Consider the following 17,180-nt stretch of genomic DNA (forward strand, 5'->3'; position numbering starts at 1 on the left):
TTTTAGATTCCATATATATGTGTTAGCATATGGTATTTGTTTTTCTCTTTCTGACTTACTTCACTCTGTATGACAGTCTCTGGGTCCATCCACCTCACTACAAATAACTCAATATTGTTTCTTTTTATGGCTGAGTAATATTCCATTGTATATATGTGCCACGTCTTCTTTACCCATTCATCTGTTGATGGACATTTAGGTTGCTTCCATGACCTGGCTATTGTAAATAGTGCTACAGTGAACATTGTGGTACATGTCTCTTTCTGAATTATGGTTTTCTAAGGGTATATGCCCAGTAGTGGGATTGCTGTGATGTATGGTAGTTTTAGTTTTAGTTTTTTAAGGAACCTCCATAGTATTCTCCATACTGGCTATATCAATTTACATTTCCACCAATAGCACAAGAGGGTTCCCTTTTCTCCACACCCTCTCCAGCATTTATTGTTTGTAGATTTTTTGATGATGGCCATTCTGACCCATGTGAGGTGATACCTCATTGTAGTTTTGATTTGCATTTCTCTAATGATTAGTGATGTTGAGCATCTTTTCATGTGTTTGTTGACAATCTGTGTATCTTCTTTGGAGAAAGGTCTATTTAGGTCTTCTGCCCATTTTTGGATTGTTTTGTTTGCTTTTTGGATATTGAGCTGCATGAGCTGCTTGTATATTTTGGAGATTAATCCTTTGTCAGTTGCTTCATTTGCAAATATTTTCTCCCATTCTGAGTGTTGTCTTTTCATCTTGTTTATGGTTTCCTTTGCTGTGCAAAGCTTTTAAGTTTCAATAGGTCCCAATTTTTAAAAAATTATTTTCATTTCTCTAGGAGATGGGTCAAAAAGGATCTTGCTGTGATTTATGTCATAACTTTTGTTTCATCAAGTGATACAACATAAAAAGGAATATCATCATTTTAAAGTCATCCCCAGCATTTTTCTAATCCAGTCCCACAAAGCCTATCCAGATTTGTCAGTCCATGTAGACAACAGTCATTCTATATTCTTTGTACTAGAGTTGTAATAGTTATAGGATATATACCTTTTATTATTGATTATTTACCATAGACTAGCCATGTTTTATTTCTACAGTGTAATAAATTGTCACAATCTTCCATGTAGAATATTACTTCTTTTTCACAAAATCACTTAAAAAGATCCATATTCTTTCTTCAAGATCCGTCTTTAGTTAATCAAAGCAAAATGCTTGGTATCACAAGGCAATTGAAAACTAAAATAGAAAGACAAGTTAGGACACCTTTATTCACAGAAATAGTGCAACTTAAAGACAGACGAGGCAAATTTTATCCCTATTATCACAATTTTTTTAAAGACTTTATTTTTTAAGAGTGGTTTTAGGTTCACAGCAAAATTGAGAGAAACATACAGAGACTTCCCATATACCCCCTGCCCTACACATGCACAGCCTCCCCTATTATCAACATCCCCCACCAGACTGGTACCTTTGTTACAAATGACGATTGAAAAATCTGCACTGATACAACATAATCATCCAAAGTCTATAGTTCACCTAGGTTTCACTCCTGGTGTTGTGCATTCTATGGGTTTGGACAAACGTACTGACCTGTATCCATTATTATGGTATCACACAGTATTTTCACTGCCCTAAACTTTTTCTGTACTCTGCCTATTCATCCCTCACCCACCCAATTCCTGGTAGCCACTGATCTTTTTACTGTCACCATAGTTCTGTCTTTTGCAGAATGTCGTATACTTGGAATCATACAGTATCCAATTGGATTCTTTCACTTAGTAATATGCATTAAGGTTCCTCCATGTCTTCTTGTGGCTTGATAGCTCATTTGTTTTTAGTACTGAATAATATTTCATTGTTTGAATGTATTTATGCATCTACTGAAGGACATCATGGTCGCTTCCAAGTCTTGACAGTTATGAAGAAAGTTGATATAAACATTCATGTGCAGGTTTTTGTGTGGGTATGTTTTTAACTCCTCTGGATAAATACCAAGGAGCCCAAGTGCTCCTAGTATGTTCAGTTTTGTAAAAAAAAAAAAAAATAAACAAATTCTCTTCCAAAACGCTGCACCATTTTGCATTCCCACCAGCAATGAATGAGAGTTCCCGGTGCTCCACATTCTTGCCTGTATTTGTTGTCAGTGTTCTGGATTTTGGCCAGATATTAGGACAGGTGTGCAGTGGTATCCTGTTGTTTTAATTTGCATTTCTCAGATGACATGTGATGTGGAACATCATTTCATATGCTTATTTGCCATCTGTGTATCTTCTTTGGTGCGGTGTTGGTTAAAACCTTTGGCCTATTTTAATAGTCAAGTTGTTTATTTTATCATTAATTTTTAAGAGTTCTTTGTGTATTTTGGTTAACAGTCCTTTTATCAGAATTGTCTTTTGCAAATATTTTCTCCCAGTTTGTGACTTGTTACTTGTCTTCTTATTCTCTTGGGAAATGATTTTTCAGAGCTTCAGAAGTCTCACTTTCCCAATCTATTCTTAGAAACATCAGTTTCCTATAATTTCAATATAGCTACTGAATAACTACCTGTGACTAAGGTATTTGTTGGCATGGGATAGATTTTGTAGGCTTACCTTTCGCGAGATTTGATATAACATATTTTTCAACGTTAAAGTTAAAAGGGATAAATAGTTTTTAATAAATATAGATGGAGCCAATATATTTTTTTCTGTGGGTGGAAGTTCTTAAAAGTTAAAATTTTATAAATATATATACTTCTGTGATATTTTCAGTTTTTTATGCATAGATTTCCAAGTGCAACATAATCATTATTTCCGTTTTCCCAATGTGAAATTCACATCAAGGTGAAATACTATCCCAAAGGGAACAGCATATCATGTTTTTGACTTTTAGTTCAATTTTACAACCAGTGCAACATGAAATCACTGCTAAGTGCAGCTACTAATGCCTTATCCTTCTGTGAAATATATCTCTTTCAAAAAGAAACCTAAACAAGGGGGAAATTATACCAAATGTAGACCAATAATCAAACTGAACTGAAAATTCTTCTAGGGAGAAAATTATTTAAGTAGAATAATTGTAAAATTATTCTTGCAGAATCTGTCATCATCCTAGGGCTTTACCAACTTCTTTTGAACCTAGATGTAACTATATATAGTTGGTCACAAGACTCACTGATCTTTTAATATTAAAACTCTCTATGCTAATTTCCTGACATTATGACTGTACAGAAATATACATGTGTCTGTGGAAATAATTATTGCATGTATATCATTTCTATCTGTATTTAGCTATATATTTGCTTTTCTTTATCAATTGTGGTATTTCTTAGGAACGAATAATGAAACACGATACAAACATTGACATGAGGCAAAATTGGTTTTTAATAATCAGGTTTTCCCTACAAGCTACCTTTTTTTGGTATAAATTCCATATCATAAGGCTATGAATCTCCTAATAAATAACTTGGTAATGATCGCTGGGCTGTGCATGTCTAAGGCTTCCACTTGACTTTTTTCTATCCTAAATATGCATTCTGTTTACATCATCCCAATAACTATTTGAATAATCTTCAATAAATTCATCCACACCACTTTAAGGCTGATGATTTTCAAATCTTCATTTGCAGTTCAGACCCTTCTTCTGAGCTTCTTATCTTTTTATCTCTACTTAAAATTTCTGCAAACTTATAAACATGTACATGCTATCACCTTTGCCCTCTATCTATATGGCTCTTTCTGTCGTAATTTCTATTTCAGTCAGTTTTTCTGTCATTTACTCAGTGACCTGAGCAAAAAGCAATCCAGAGTCATTTTAGGCTCTTCCCTCTCTCTCACCACATCTTGTGTAGTTTCTTACTATCTCTTGATTCGTCATTTCATCTTCTCTTTGCTTTCATTAGTCTAGTACAGCTCTTGTCTGGTATTCCTACTCTGTTCACCTGGAGTCCTCCCTCGCCTTCCTGAAGGCCACGCTCCGTGACACAACACAATTCATCTTCCTGAAAAGTAAATCTGAGATGATGTTGGTGGCTGACCAGATATCATGCAAATGAATGCAATTTCCTTCACAGCCAACTTTTATGCAAAGGTAGAGGGAGGCAGCTGCCTCTACAAGGTAAAGCGAGGAGTGACTGAAGTTTCATCTTAAACTTCTGTCTGCAGAACCATCACTGTACCTGAAATTTCCAACTTCCTCATTCTTTGTGTTAATAAATTGAAGTCTCATTTTAAAATGCAATACTTGTTTTTTGAAATCAACCACTTATTTTGCACTAGTTTAATTTTACAGAGAAGTTGCAAAGCTAATACAGAGTTTATATAGACCCCTCATCTATTCCACCCTTTCCCTCTTAATGTATTACATTATCATGTAGGTTTATCAAAACTGAGAAGCCAGCATTGGCACATTACTGTTAACTGAACTCCCAGATTTATTCAGATTTCATCTGGTTTCCCACTGATTTCCTTCTTCTGTTCCAGGACCCATTCCAGAATGCCACAATGCCTTTTAGACAGCTCTGATTTTGATAGAGAAAATTAATTGCAGTCTTTGAAAACTTAGTTTAAGACAATTTATTAGATGAATGAGCCGATCACTCTTTATACTCTGAGGGAATGGAGGGAGAGGAGGACAGTAGGAAGAAAAATTTGGAGACAGCGCGTTGGGGTGTTTGAGTGGTCTGCTCTCATGTGAGATCCTGGGCGGGACGGGTGTTGGTGGGAGACCCCGAGAAGCCAGGGAACACCCTGAGGACGCTTGATTTAGGAGATGCAAAGTGGAGGGGGAAATGAATAAGGGAGCAAATGAATCATTGCAAACAAATATTTTAATTCCTGTTTGTTTGAGAATAATATTTATTGATTATATAGATAATGATCAAATTGTTTTGAGTCCAAACCCAGAATGGGAAAATATTTGAAGAAAAAATTAAAAGCATATATACCATTGACTAGAACTGCAAATCTACAAATGTCTTAAGAGATCCTTTGTGTGGCATCTGAAGGAGATACTGGTTTGAGGATGGGAAAATATATTCTGAGTAACTATTTTGATTACTGTCTTGTCACGATAGGCTTTTCTTCAGCTGCTACAAAATTTATGACTGACCGTAGGTATTTGAATGTCATGTTTCTATATTCAAATGAATCTTCTTAGGTTCTAAGGGGGGCAAATAGAACTTTCTGGCTGACTCATCTACCTAGGAAGCTGAGGGGAATATCTTTGTGGTTGCCAGTCTCCCTGGAAGCATCAGCTGTGGCCCCTGCAAGGGGCAGGATATTGGATTAGCTGTTCCACTTCTAATTTCCTGGGAACATATTGTGTAGTTCCAAGGACATGATAAGAAAAATCTGCTTTACAGTCCTTTCTGAAAATGAGACATTACAGAAGATTTACCTGCTATAATCTATATGGGTGGGGGAAGGGTTTGTGGATGTAGGTTTGCATTCTGGTGGTTCTATTCTATGGAGTTAGGTTTTCCATTTTAAGATAATGTAATGAGCTATTGAAAATGAAGGATTTGTTCAGGCACTGAAAATGAAAAACATTCAAAAAGCACATTATCCTCAAATCAGGACTCTTCTTATTACTGTTTCAGTGTATTTAGGTAGTATTAATGAGAAACTAGTTTGATTTATATTAACTGTGCAGCCTTATAGTACATATTTTAGTTTATCATGTTTATATTATATATGAATATGTAAATAATTCATAAGCAAGCAGTAACAAAGCATAAAAATAAAATCAATAAGGATTTACTCCTTTTGATAGGTGTCAATAACTTTCTTATTTATTTATATTTATAATGTTTAGTACCTAGTTATAATTAGAAAACATCAATGATCAGGATGATTTTTTATTACAGTTGGATTTTATCAGTATGCCTCGGGATTAGAAAAGCCTCAAATCGTAAAACTCTCCACTGTTTCCAGTGAAAATTCAGCCATAATGTCAAATCATTATGTTTATTAGGCGCTTGTCATAATAACATTAATTATAAATTAGATCATTTTATATTCTTGAGAATGGGAAAAGTAATTAAACTGGTAGTTTCATTAGTTGACGAACAGCTTAAAAGTGTTTATTTCTTTTGGAAAATCAAGGTGTATTGTTCTTTCTTCTTCTAAATAAGTGCTTAGTACAAAAATGGGTTTAATAGAAATCTAAATTTAAGAGAATAAAATAATGTTGCTATGAATATTGACTTGATTTTATTAATAAACTTTAATATACTTATTTTAAAGATGTAAAGACTTAGCTTAGAATTTGAATATTAGAATTTTTCTTCATTATATGAGACTTCAATTTTAAGATAGATATTTAATTAGATAAAAAGAGTCATGATAATATTACCTGTTGTACAGTCTATTCTTTGAAAATATGCTAATTGCAGACTTTACAAAAGACATGGAGATTAAAATCTTTGTAAATCCATAAGCATTGTAATTAGCCTTTATGATTTTTTTTCTAGCCAGATTTAAAAGCATACACATGATTAATTTAGGATCAACCAAACTGAAAAAGAGTTTTTCAATATTTTTACTCAATTAGCTTATTCTTAATTTGCTTTATTTCCTCTCATGCTCTTTCCTATTCTCATTTTTTTTCTGAAATGTCTAATGTAGCAGTAGAAAATTAACAGTAGAGTAAATCATAAATATCATGTTCTGATGAAGTTTTAAAAGTCCATTGTTTGTAGCCCTGTTTTAGATTACTAGGTTTTCTTACCCGAAAAGCTTGAAGAGATGATTACAACACATCCTTACTCTTCCCTTTATATTTTTTATGCTCTGTGCTACAGAATTAGCATTTACTGTTTCTACTATATGCTGTCCTCTGACTCAACTTTTCATGCAACCATCATCATGTGAAACATTTCATGTGCATATATTCTTGCAAAACATGTATTGCTATGTGTATGCATATACTTTAAATAACTAAATGATGTTGTGTTATATATTTCATTCTGTTTCTTAATTTCTGTCATCAGCATTATGCGTTTTTAAAAGATGCAACCATGCTGCTATGCATCCTTTGCTGTAATAGACTCCACTGTGTTTGTCCCCCTATCTGCCCTATACTCAAATGCTTCCACCTCCCAGCAACCACAGGTATAGCTCAATTGAACATCTTCCTTTGACCTTCATCACCATTTTTTAGATGACAAAACTGAGGCTTGGGGAGTTGAGTAATTTCACCAGGATCGCATGGCTGGGATTAGAACTCAGGCACTCTGCACCCAGATTGCAGCAGTACTTTTACTTCCTCCAGTGCACTGCTCTGATTGAGTAGCCATCTGGTATTATATATTCCAAATAGCCATCTCTAGAAGGACTACAGTAGCCCCAACTTTGACCTTGGTACTTAGTTTAAGCAGAATAATTCAGTGATTGATCCATGAATCTAAACTCTACTAGCATTATAATAAGGTGCACAGTGTGTAATGAAGAGCTAAAAATATTATTTTCTATAGGTCTAGTCAAAACTGAAGTGGAAAAGGAACCACCAATTTTTAAATGCCCACTACGTGTCAGGCATTGTAGCAGAAATTTTATGTTCAGTAATTAACTTTATCCACTTAGGTGCCCTATGACGTAGTTAAAATGGCTCTCTTCTAACAAATCAGAAAACCAGCCTCACCGTTGATCATCAGCTGAGTCAGAAGTTCAGTCAATATTTGTCAGTCCCCAAAGCTCACATTTTTCTTACTAAACCACAAGGTCTCATTTTAACGAATCCATTCTTTAAAAGAACAAAAATTAAAAGGTGGAGGCAAGTTTGCTTGATGACGCAGGTATTTATCTCATTTTGGCAGATTGCCGACATAGCCTTAAGCAAAGGTTTGTGTGAAATCCTTTCCAAGTACCAAATTCTACATACATTTTCTTTTTTAAAAAAAAACCTACAGGAGGTAGCAAAAGTAGAAAATATTAACATATGTTTTAAGAACGAATTGGAGATTCATTTTCCTAGAAAACAAACACATTGAAACGAAAGCCATAAAAAATTTGGAAATGGGATTTCATATATACAAAGCCTGTTTGTTGCATGCTTATGGTGGCTTGAGCCTTGCCCTCCTCTGCTTATTGGTGTCCAGATAGATACCCAGATGATGTTAGACCATTATTTCTGTTCCATTTACCTCTAAGTGAAAATGACCTGCAGGTCTTTATGGTGATTATGACAGGGAGTTATTAAGGGTCTATATTCGTTCTTTTCAAAAGGAACATTTTGAAAATTGTTTAACAAAAAACTTTCTCATTTTTTCCAGAGGTAGTTTTTTTCCTGAGCTTGAGCAATGATGAGTGTGATGATAAATCACTGTCAGTTTGGGTGTTAGAGTGTCTCCTGAATAATAAATCCCATCAACAAAGACAGAACTAACGTCACCCAAACTAGGAAGTAAATTAACTTTGGCACAGGAGTTTCTTTTACATTAGACATCTCTTTCTCCCCTCATTTCTGCTAGAAGACCAATTCTGGGAGAGGACAGTGTTGCAGAAGGACCAGAACAGAGAGTTGAGCTCAGCACAAACTTCTGACAGGGTTTGCTATTGTAGGAAGGTCAGAGTCCAGCCCCAGGGAGGGGAAAAGTTAGAGGCAGGCTGATGGGGTGAGATCATGTGATGTCCCTCAAAGCAAACCACATAGGAGACCACTTTGCTTCTTCCCCACAAAGTGTTCATTCAGCTCAGAGGTAATTAGCAGAAGTAATTAATAGTGTTACTTGGAGGATGCTGTGGGTGCTTGATTTATTTTCAAATCAAATGGAAAATTGTAGTGTCCCCTTAACAAACCCAAAGGCATACTTGACATTTCTGAGTCTTATGACTATGTTTTTTAGATAATGCAACATTTTGACAGTGTCTTAAAAATAGCAAGGCATTGATTTCTTTAAAATACAGATATATGGTGGAGAAATTAATATGTATTCATATTTCATAATATACATACTAGAAAAAAGGGAAAGAGCTGTCAGCATTTGAGGTTGTAAATTTTAGAGCATGCTCCAAATCACTAATATGTAACTGTATGCACGTATATACTAGTATGGTACATGTAATACTAAATGTACAAATATGGTAACAACACTTCTTGAGTTTGGAATGTATACACTGAATAGCAAAATCTTACTAAGTTGCAAATTAAAAGTGTATAAACTATTTTTAAAAAATGAAATATTTCAAAAGACTTATACTTTTATTTAGGATGGTACAAGAATGCATCTTTCAAAATGATTATAAAAAGAAAAAGTTGAAGAACAGTGAAAATGCTAGTTTAAATACATCTTTAAAACTTTAAACATGGTAAAAGTAGTACTTTTATCCTTTTAAGTTCTGCTTAAGTTCTTTAACTATATATAAACACAGACATAGGAAGAGTAATTTTATATTTAATATACTTTTTTTTGGCTACATATCACATCACATTTTCTTTATTTATATAATATATTGTTTGAGAGGATGGTAATCAGCCACGTATTGACTGTGCCCTTGACTAAGGTCTTATTATTACTTGTTCTAGTTGCTTTTCCAGAAAGATAGAGGAAAAGGATCAGATAGTTTTTTACTTCTACTTCCAAAATTCTGTGGGTTCTATGATCCTGTGTCTTGTTTCTTTTTTTCCTCCCTATGAAGTCTGATCTTTGTTCATGTTACTCTTACAAACTTGAATCAAAGACTACATGGCAGAGTGTCACTTCTCTGACAATCTGTGACAATATATTTTGTGCAAATGTTACCAAATGAATAGCTAGTAAAAATTTTCCACTTTATGATTCTAAACTTCTGAGTTTGATGAATAGGATCTAATTTTGGCATTTTTATCTTCAAATGTCATCATTTTAATCTCTATAGCAAGGTCATTGATATAACAAACTTTAAATCTCTATACTCCCACAAATGCAAGGCAGGGAAAACCATTTTCCTTCTTACTCTCTTGATTCCTTCTTTGTTGACAGAATCGGTGGGAAAATCAGTGCTTCTTTTAGATGAATTTTTTTCCAAGTGGAAACTTTTCTATATTGACATATTCCCTATCATATATTTTTTCCCCACACAATCTTCATCTAACTGCATTATTTCTGAGGTCAAGTTTAATATCTAAACACCACTGAATCCATTCCATACTCAAGATATTTAGAATTGAAGGATTTCGGTGGTGTTTCTACTAAGTGTATAATAAATCGAGTTCAACAAGAATCTCAACTATCTGAGTCTCTTTTTTCAATGGCCTGGTACCTGTGGTGTCAGTGTCCTAAAATCTTCACATTGTGTAGTCACTTGTCTTGTGACATGTAAATTATTTTTTCAGTCAAAAATATGTAAATCTCAACTTTGAAATTGTGCTCTGAGGAAAGGGCTTCATTTGAGGGAAAAAAAAGCAAGCTTTTTTTTTTTTTCTGAAAGCAGCATTTGCATGGCTTTCGTATGGTATAAATGTTTACGTAGGAAATTTATCTTTTATTTTACATCTGCATGGCTTATAGCCTTTAGTTTCAATGATTCAAAGCTTATCTGAAGGACAAGCATTTTAAAATGCTTAGAAGCTGCATACTATTTTTATAATTTCAACTAATTAGGAAATATCTTTTAATGCATAAATACCATCTTTATCGAGTTAAGTAGAGTTGAAGGGAAATTATCACACTATGGTGATATTTTAAAGGAATGAGCCCAAAATTGGAAAGACATAGAAGAAGAAATAGCCACTGCATCTGCCCAGATCTTTGAATCTTGTATCAATAAAATATCAGGTCTGCTCACCAGCCAGTGTAGGCGGGGGCTGGGAGCTGAGGCTCGGGCTTCCTCAGAGGTCAGAACCCAGGGAGAGGACTGGGGTTGGCTGCATGAACACAGCCTGATGGGGGCTAGTGTGACACAGCTAGCCAGGAGGGAGTCCGGGAAAATGTTTGGAGCTGCCTAAGGGGCAGGAGACCATTATTCTGGGGTGCGCAAGGAGAGGGGATTCAGAGCACCTCCTAAACGAGCTCCACAGACGTGCGCGAGACATGGCTATCAGCATGGACACCAGAGACGGGCATGAAATGCTAAGGCTCCTGCTGCAGCCACCAAGAGGCCTGTGTGCACAACCTTCTGAAGAAATAGAAATAGAAAATATAAACAGACAAATCAGAAAGAGTGAAATTGAAACTGTGATTAAAAATCTTCCAACAAACAAATTCCCAGGACCAGATGGCTTCTCAGGTGAATTCTATCAAACATTTAGAAGAGAGCTAACACCAATCCTTCTCAAACTCTCAAGTGGGGTTTATCCCAGGAATGCAAGGATTCCTCAATATATGCAAATGAATGTGATATACCATATTAACAAATTGAAGGAGAAAAACCATATGATCATCTCAATAGATGCAGAAAAATAGATGCAGAAAAAACATTTGACGAAATTCAGCACCCATTTATGATAAAAACTCTCCAGAAAGTAGGCATAGAGGGAACCCACCTCAACATAATAAAGGCCATATATGACATCTACAGCCAACATCGTTCTCAATGGTGAAAAACTGGAACCATTTCCTCTAAGATCAGGAACAAGACAAGGTTGTCCACTCTCACCACCATTATTCAACATAGTTTTGGAAGTTTTTGCCACAGCAATCAGAGAAGAAAAAGAAATAAAAGGAATGCAAATCAGAAAAGAAGAAGTAGAACTTTCACTATTTGTAGATGACATGATACTATACATAGAGAATCCTAAAGATGTTACAGAAAACTACTAGAGCTAATCAATGAATTTGGTAAAGTTGCAGGATACACAATTAATGCACAGAAATCTCTGACATTCCTATACACTAATGATGAAAAATCTGAAAGAGAAATTAAGAAAACACTCCCATTTACCATTGCAACAAAAAGAATAAAATACCTAGGAATAAAACTACCTAAGGAGGTAAACCTACCTAAAACACCTGTATGCAGAAAACTATAAGACACTGATGAAAGAAACTAAAGATGATACAAACATATGGAGAGATATACCATGTTCTTGGATTGGAAGAATCAACATTGTGAAAATTAGTATACTCCCCAAAGCAGTCTACAGATTCAATGCAATCCCTATCAAACTACCAATGGCATTTTTCACAGACCTAGAACAAAAAATTGCTCAATTTGTATGGAAACATGAAAGATCCCGAATAGCCAAAGTAATCTTGAGAAAGAAAAATGGAGTTGGAGGAATCAGGCTCCTTGACTTCAAACTATACTACAAAGCTACAGTAATCAAGACAGTATGGTACTGGCACAAAACAGAAATATAGATCAATGGAACAAGATAGAAAACCAGAGATAAACCCACACACATATGGTCACCTGATTTTTGATAAAGGAGGCAAGAATATACAATGGAGAAAAGAGAGCCTCTTCAATAAGTGGTTTTGGGCAAACTGGACAGCTACATGTAAAAGAATGAAATTAGAACACTCCCTAACACCATACACAAAAATAAACTCAAACTGGATTAAAGACCTAAATGTAAGACCAGACACTATAATACTCTTAGAGGAAAACATAGGCCGAACACTATGACATAAATCACAGCAAGTTCCTTTTTGATCCACCTCCTAGAGAAATGGAAGTAAAAACAAAAATAAACAAATGGGACCAAATGAAACTTAAAAGCTTTTGCACAGCAAAGGAAACTATAAACAGAACATAAAGACAACCCCCAGAATGGGAGAAGATATTTGCAAATGAAGCAACTGACAAAGGATTAATCTTCAAAATATAAAAGCAACTCATGCAGCTCAATATCAAAAAAACACTCAATCCAAAAATGGCCTGAAGACCTAAATAGACATTTCTCCAAAGAAGTTATACAGATTGCCAACAAACACGTGAAAGGATGCTCAACATCACTATCGTTAGGGAAATGCAAATCAAAACTACAATGAGGTATCACCTCACACTGGTCAGAATGGCCATAACATCAAAAAATCTGCCAAGAATAAATGCTGGAGAGGGTGTGGAGAAAAGGGAACCCTCTTGCACTGTTGATGGGAATGTAAATTGATACTGCCACTATAGAGAACGGTATGGAGGTTCCTCAAAAAACTAAAAATACCATATGGTTGAACTACCATACAACCCAGCAATCCCGCTACTGGGCATATACCCTTAGAAAACTATAATTCAAAAAGATTCCTTTACCACAATGTTCATTGCAGCTCTGTTTGCAATAGGCAGGACATGGAATCAATCTAAGTGTCCATCGACAGATGAATGGATAAAGAAGATGTGGCACATATATACAATGGAATATTACTCAGCCATAAAAAGAAACGAAATTGAGTTATTTGTAGTGAGGTGGATGGACCTAGAGACTGTCATACAGAGTGAAGTAAGTCAGAGAAAGAAAAACAAATACCGTATGCTAACACATATATATGGAGTCAAAAAAAAAAAAAAAAAAAGGTTCTGAAGAACCTAGGGGCCGGACAGGAATAAAGATGCAGATGTAGAGAATGGACTTGAGGACACAGGGAGCGAGAAGGGTAAGCTGGGAGGAAGTGAGAGAGTGACATGGACATCCATACACTACCAAATGTAAAATAGATACCTAGTGGGAAGCAGCTGCATAGCACAGGGAGATCAGCTTGGTGCTTTGTGACCACCTAGAGGGGTGGGATAGGGAGGGTGGGAGGGAGATGCTAGAGGGAGGAGATATGGGGATATATGTATACGTATAGCTGCTTCACTTTGTTATATAGCAGAAACTAACACACCATTGTAAGGCAATTATACTCCAATAAAGATGTTTAAAATACATACATAAATAAATAATACATCAGCTGTTGTAGTGATGTCGCTGTTGCCTCGTGTTTAATGCTCATCCTATTCAAGGATTTAAAAGCACTAAAGAGTAATTTATAGAATATGTTTTACCTTGTGTGCTGTAACACTGACAGTATATAAAAAGATAAATAGATTAGTTTGTCACATTTTTACTCTTGATCATTTAGGGGTTTAGCTCAAATAATTAACTCCTCCTTCCTTCTCTCACATGCCCTCAAATTAAGTAATGATATTTAAGTATTACATTGCATGGCGGTATATATTTATATTCCTTTATTTAGTAATTTGCTTGGCATTTTACTTTGTTAAATATACATTATGAGTGTGGTATTTGAAATGTGATACATCTATAAAGAAAAATATTTAGCACAATCATTAGCTTTACCCAAACAATCCTTAAAATTAGATTATTTTTGCTTTTGCCTCAATGTCTGAACATTTAACATGGTTCTTTGTCCCTTGAGTGCTACATAAAGTAACTGAAGAGAAATGAGCTTTATGAGAAGAAACCAGTTCACATAGAAATGCTGATTAAGTACTCAGAATTCAGAAGCAAAAGGGAAAAGTCAATGCCATGTAATGAAGTAGGCCATCTGTAACAGGATAGCTTCCACTGATATAAGTAGGCCATTTCAGTAATAAAGCAAAACAGGGGACTGGACAGCTCAGGACATAAACTTTTATATTGTCTATAGACTATCTCTTTCCTCTTAAGTTCTCGCTAATGGTTTTATTTTATTTAAAAATGTATACTGAAGGTAGTTAGTTATTTTAAGTATGATTATAGATGATGGCTTATTTTAAGTCTAAGAAAACTGTTACATTTGAGTGCTGGTAATCTTGTCTAAGTAAATGGTCGGATTTCAGATTGATTTTCTGAACCAGTTCGAGCCCAGAACTGAGCAGTGAAAGACAGTGTTTTGCTGATAATTGATGAATTCTGAGGGAAAGTCACATCGCTTTTAAAATTCAATCTAAGATAATTGTGAAGAGATCATGTAGAGGGACAAATAGTGATATATTTTGGCTACTTCAGTCCATGTTCAGCTACTTTCTATGTTCATCCTTGGGCGTGTTATTTAAACTTTGAAAACCGTAGTTTTTCTGTCTCTAATGTATAGAAAATAAGATTGAGCTTTTATGCCTATAGTAAGGACTAAATGAGGCAACTGACCTGAGAATTTATAAAAGTGACTAATTCATGGTAAATATTAACAAGTGCTATCATTTACTACAGAGGGATCGGCATTTCAAAACACACATTTGGTATGTACATACAAGTCAAATGAAATTTATAATATGATTTTTAATCATGAGTAGAAAAAGAAAATAAATTTAAAAAGGTTACAATTATAATTTAGAGCAAAGATAAGTAACGTGGTTGAGAAAGAAGCAAGTACATGTTAACAAGTCAAATTATTTCACTCTCATAAGGGAGAAGTTTCAGAGAGAAGTAGCTAGACTTTAGAAATCTAAGGCCGAACAGGTAGATTGTGGTAAAGTTTTGAAGTAAAGATGGTGAATCCTGAGAGTAAGGGTAGAAAGAAAAGTGATTTGAGTGACAGAATTATGCTTATTTTCTACAGATGCAGGATTCTGAAAATGTGATTTACAGAGTTTATAGGAAAGGCAGTCAAGGAAGGAAGAGCTTAAAGATATGGATTGAGGTTTCAACCGAGGCATAGTTTAGCCAGGGCTATGGGTATTGTGAGAGAAATTTTAAGGATGAATGTGGTAATGTATATGAAACACTCTCTGTTCCCTGGAAGAAAGGTGCTATAAAAACATAACATATTGCTGATTCTTAGAATGAATGGTGAAGTTTGAAAGATTTTCAGACACGGGGAAAGGGCACATTCACAATCCAGTGTGAAGCAAAGGATATTGAAAATGGAAGGTCAGATTCAAGAAAAAAGAACATTTTAAAGCTCCCTAGAAGAATACACACACACACACACACACACACACACACACACACACACACACACAAACACATGCACACACAAAGCACAGTTTTAAACAGAACTATCTTCTTTTTGAGTTACACTATACAATAATAGATTGTATTTTTAAAGGATTTTTGTCTCCATGATAACTGCACTTAGAATTGAATAATTTAAGTGCATGAAGTTAAAATGAATACAGTGATCAAAAAGAGCAGAGTGAACTTGGGATAAATGTCAAAGGAAGCAATGATGTAAAAGAAAAACTACAACAGGAACAGTAAAGAAGTAGGTATTTCAATAAATATTATTTTGCCAAAAACTTCAGGGAAATGGTTTGAAGAATGAAATTTTTTTTAGAACTTCCCTAAAAAGGTCTGCATGTAGTGGGTGGAGAGAGTAAAAGCTTGCAAGAGGATTTATGGCCACTTTTAGATATACAAAATGAGTTGGAGGAAATACAAGGAAATTCGAGTTGTACCACCCAGGGGGTCTCATGTGGAGCTGCTGATTGCCTGTCTGGATATTATAATTGGTGCAGGGGTGGCTATCAAGTAACTTGGCCAACAGAATGCTTTGAAACAAATCAAATGTCCAAATTACAAACTCTGTTGAATTGAATTGTGTTACCATGAAACGTCTATACTCCCTTCATGACCTAAATCTGGCTATAATATTGCTGCTTTGAGTAATTAGACAACCATATTTGGTTTTTACTGAAATGTATTATTATTTGAAATGTATTATTAATTGGAATTTTATAGTTAAATAGAACTGAGGTTCTAATAGTAAATGTCTTATGGCTTGAGGAAGGGGTGTTTGATTTAGTAAATGCTCCCAGGGAACAATTCAATACTACTGTGTTATCATAAATTGAGATCATGTGTTTTGTTATGTGTCTGATAAATACTTGGAAAGATAATAATAGATTTTTCATTGGCACCTACCATAAATGTTATGAAAGAAGTTATTCACTGTCCTTGACTTCCGAATGTTATCAGATTCTGTTATTATACAAATCTATCACATATGTAAGTACAAAGAAGGAAAGAATAATCTCTAGCTAATCTCATTAGAGTTTTCTCTGGGACTTGCAGAAAGGAAGTAATTTTGACTTTGTTTATAGACTTTTTCCTTAAACTCTTTTTTTCTTTCACACCCCTCTTCCATTTAGTTATCAAATCCTTTTGATTCTGCTTTCCAGATGTATCCACCCCCCAATTTTTACTCAGTCACCTCCATCACCACCCCTGTGATCAAGTTACAACTCTCTCTCCCCTGGATGAAAGCTGCTGTCTCTCTGCCCTCTCCTTGTCTCCTTCGCCCCTGCAGTCTGTTCTCAAGCTGGCAACCTGGGTGGTCCTTCTCCTTTTGCTTTCTGGTCTTTTATTTTATTTCTACCATTCTCTGATAAGCTGGGAAGACATAGGAAGGACAAAAATCTATGTTTTCATAG

Source organism: Tursiops truncatus, chromosome 1 (genome assembly GCF_011762595.2).
Source record: "Tursiops truncatus isolate mTurTru1 chromosome 1, mTurTru1.mat.Y, whole genome shotgun sequence".
In the NCBI taxonomy this organism is placed as follows: Eukaryota; Metazoa; Chordata; class Mammalia; order Artiodactyla; family Delphinidae; genus Tursiops; species Tursiops truncatus.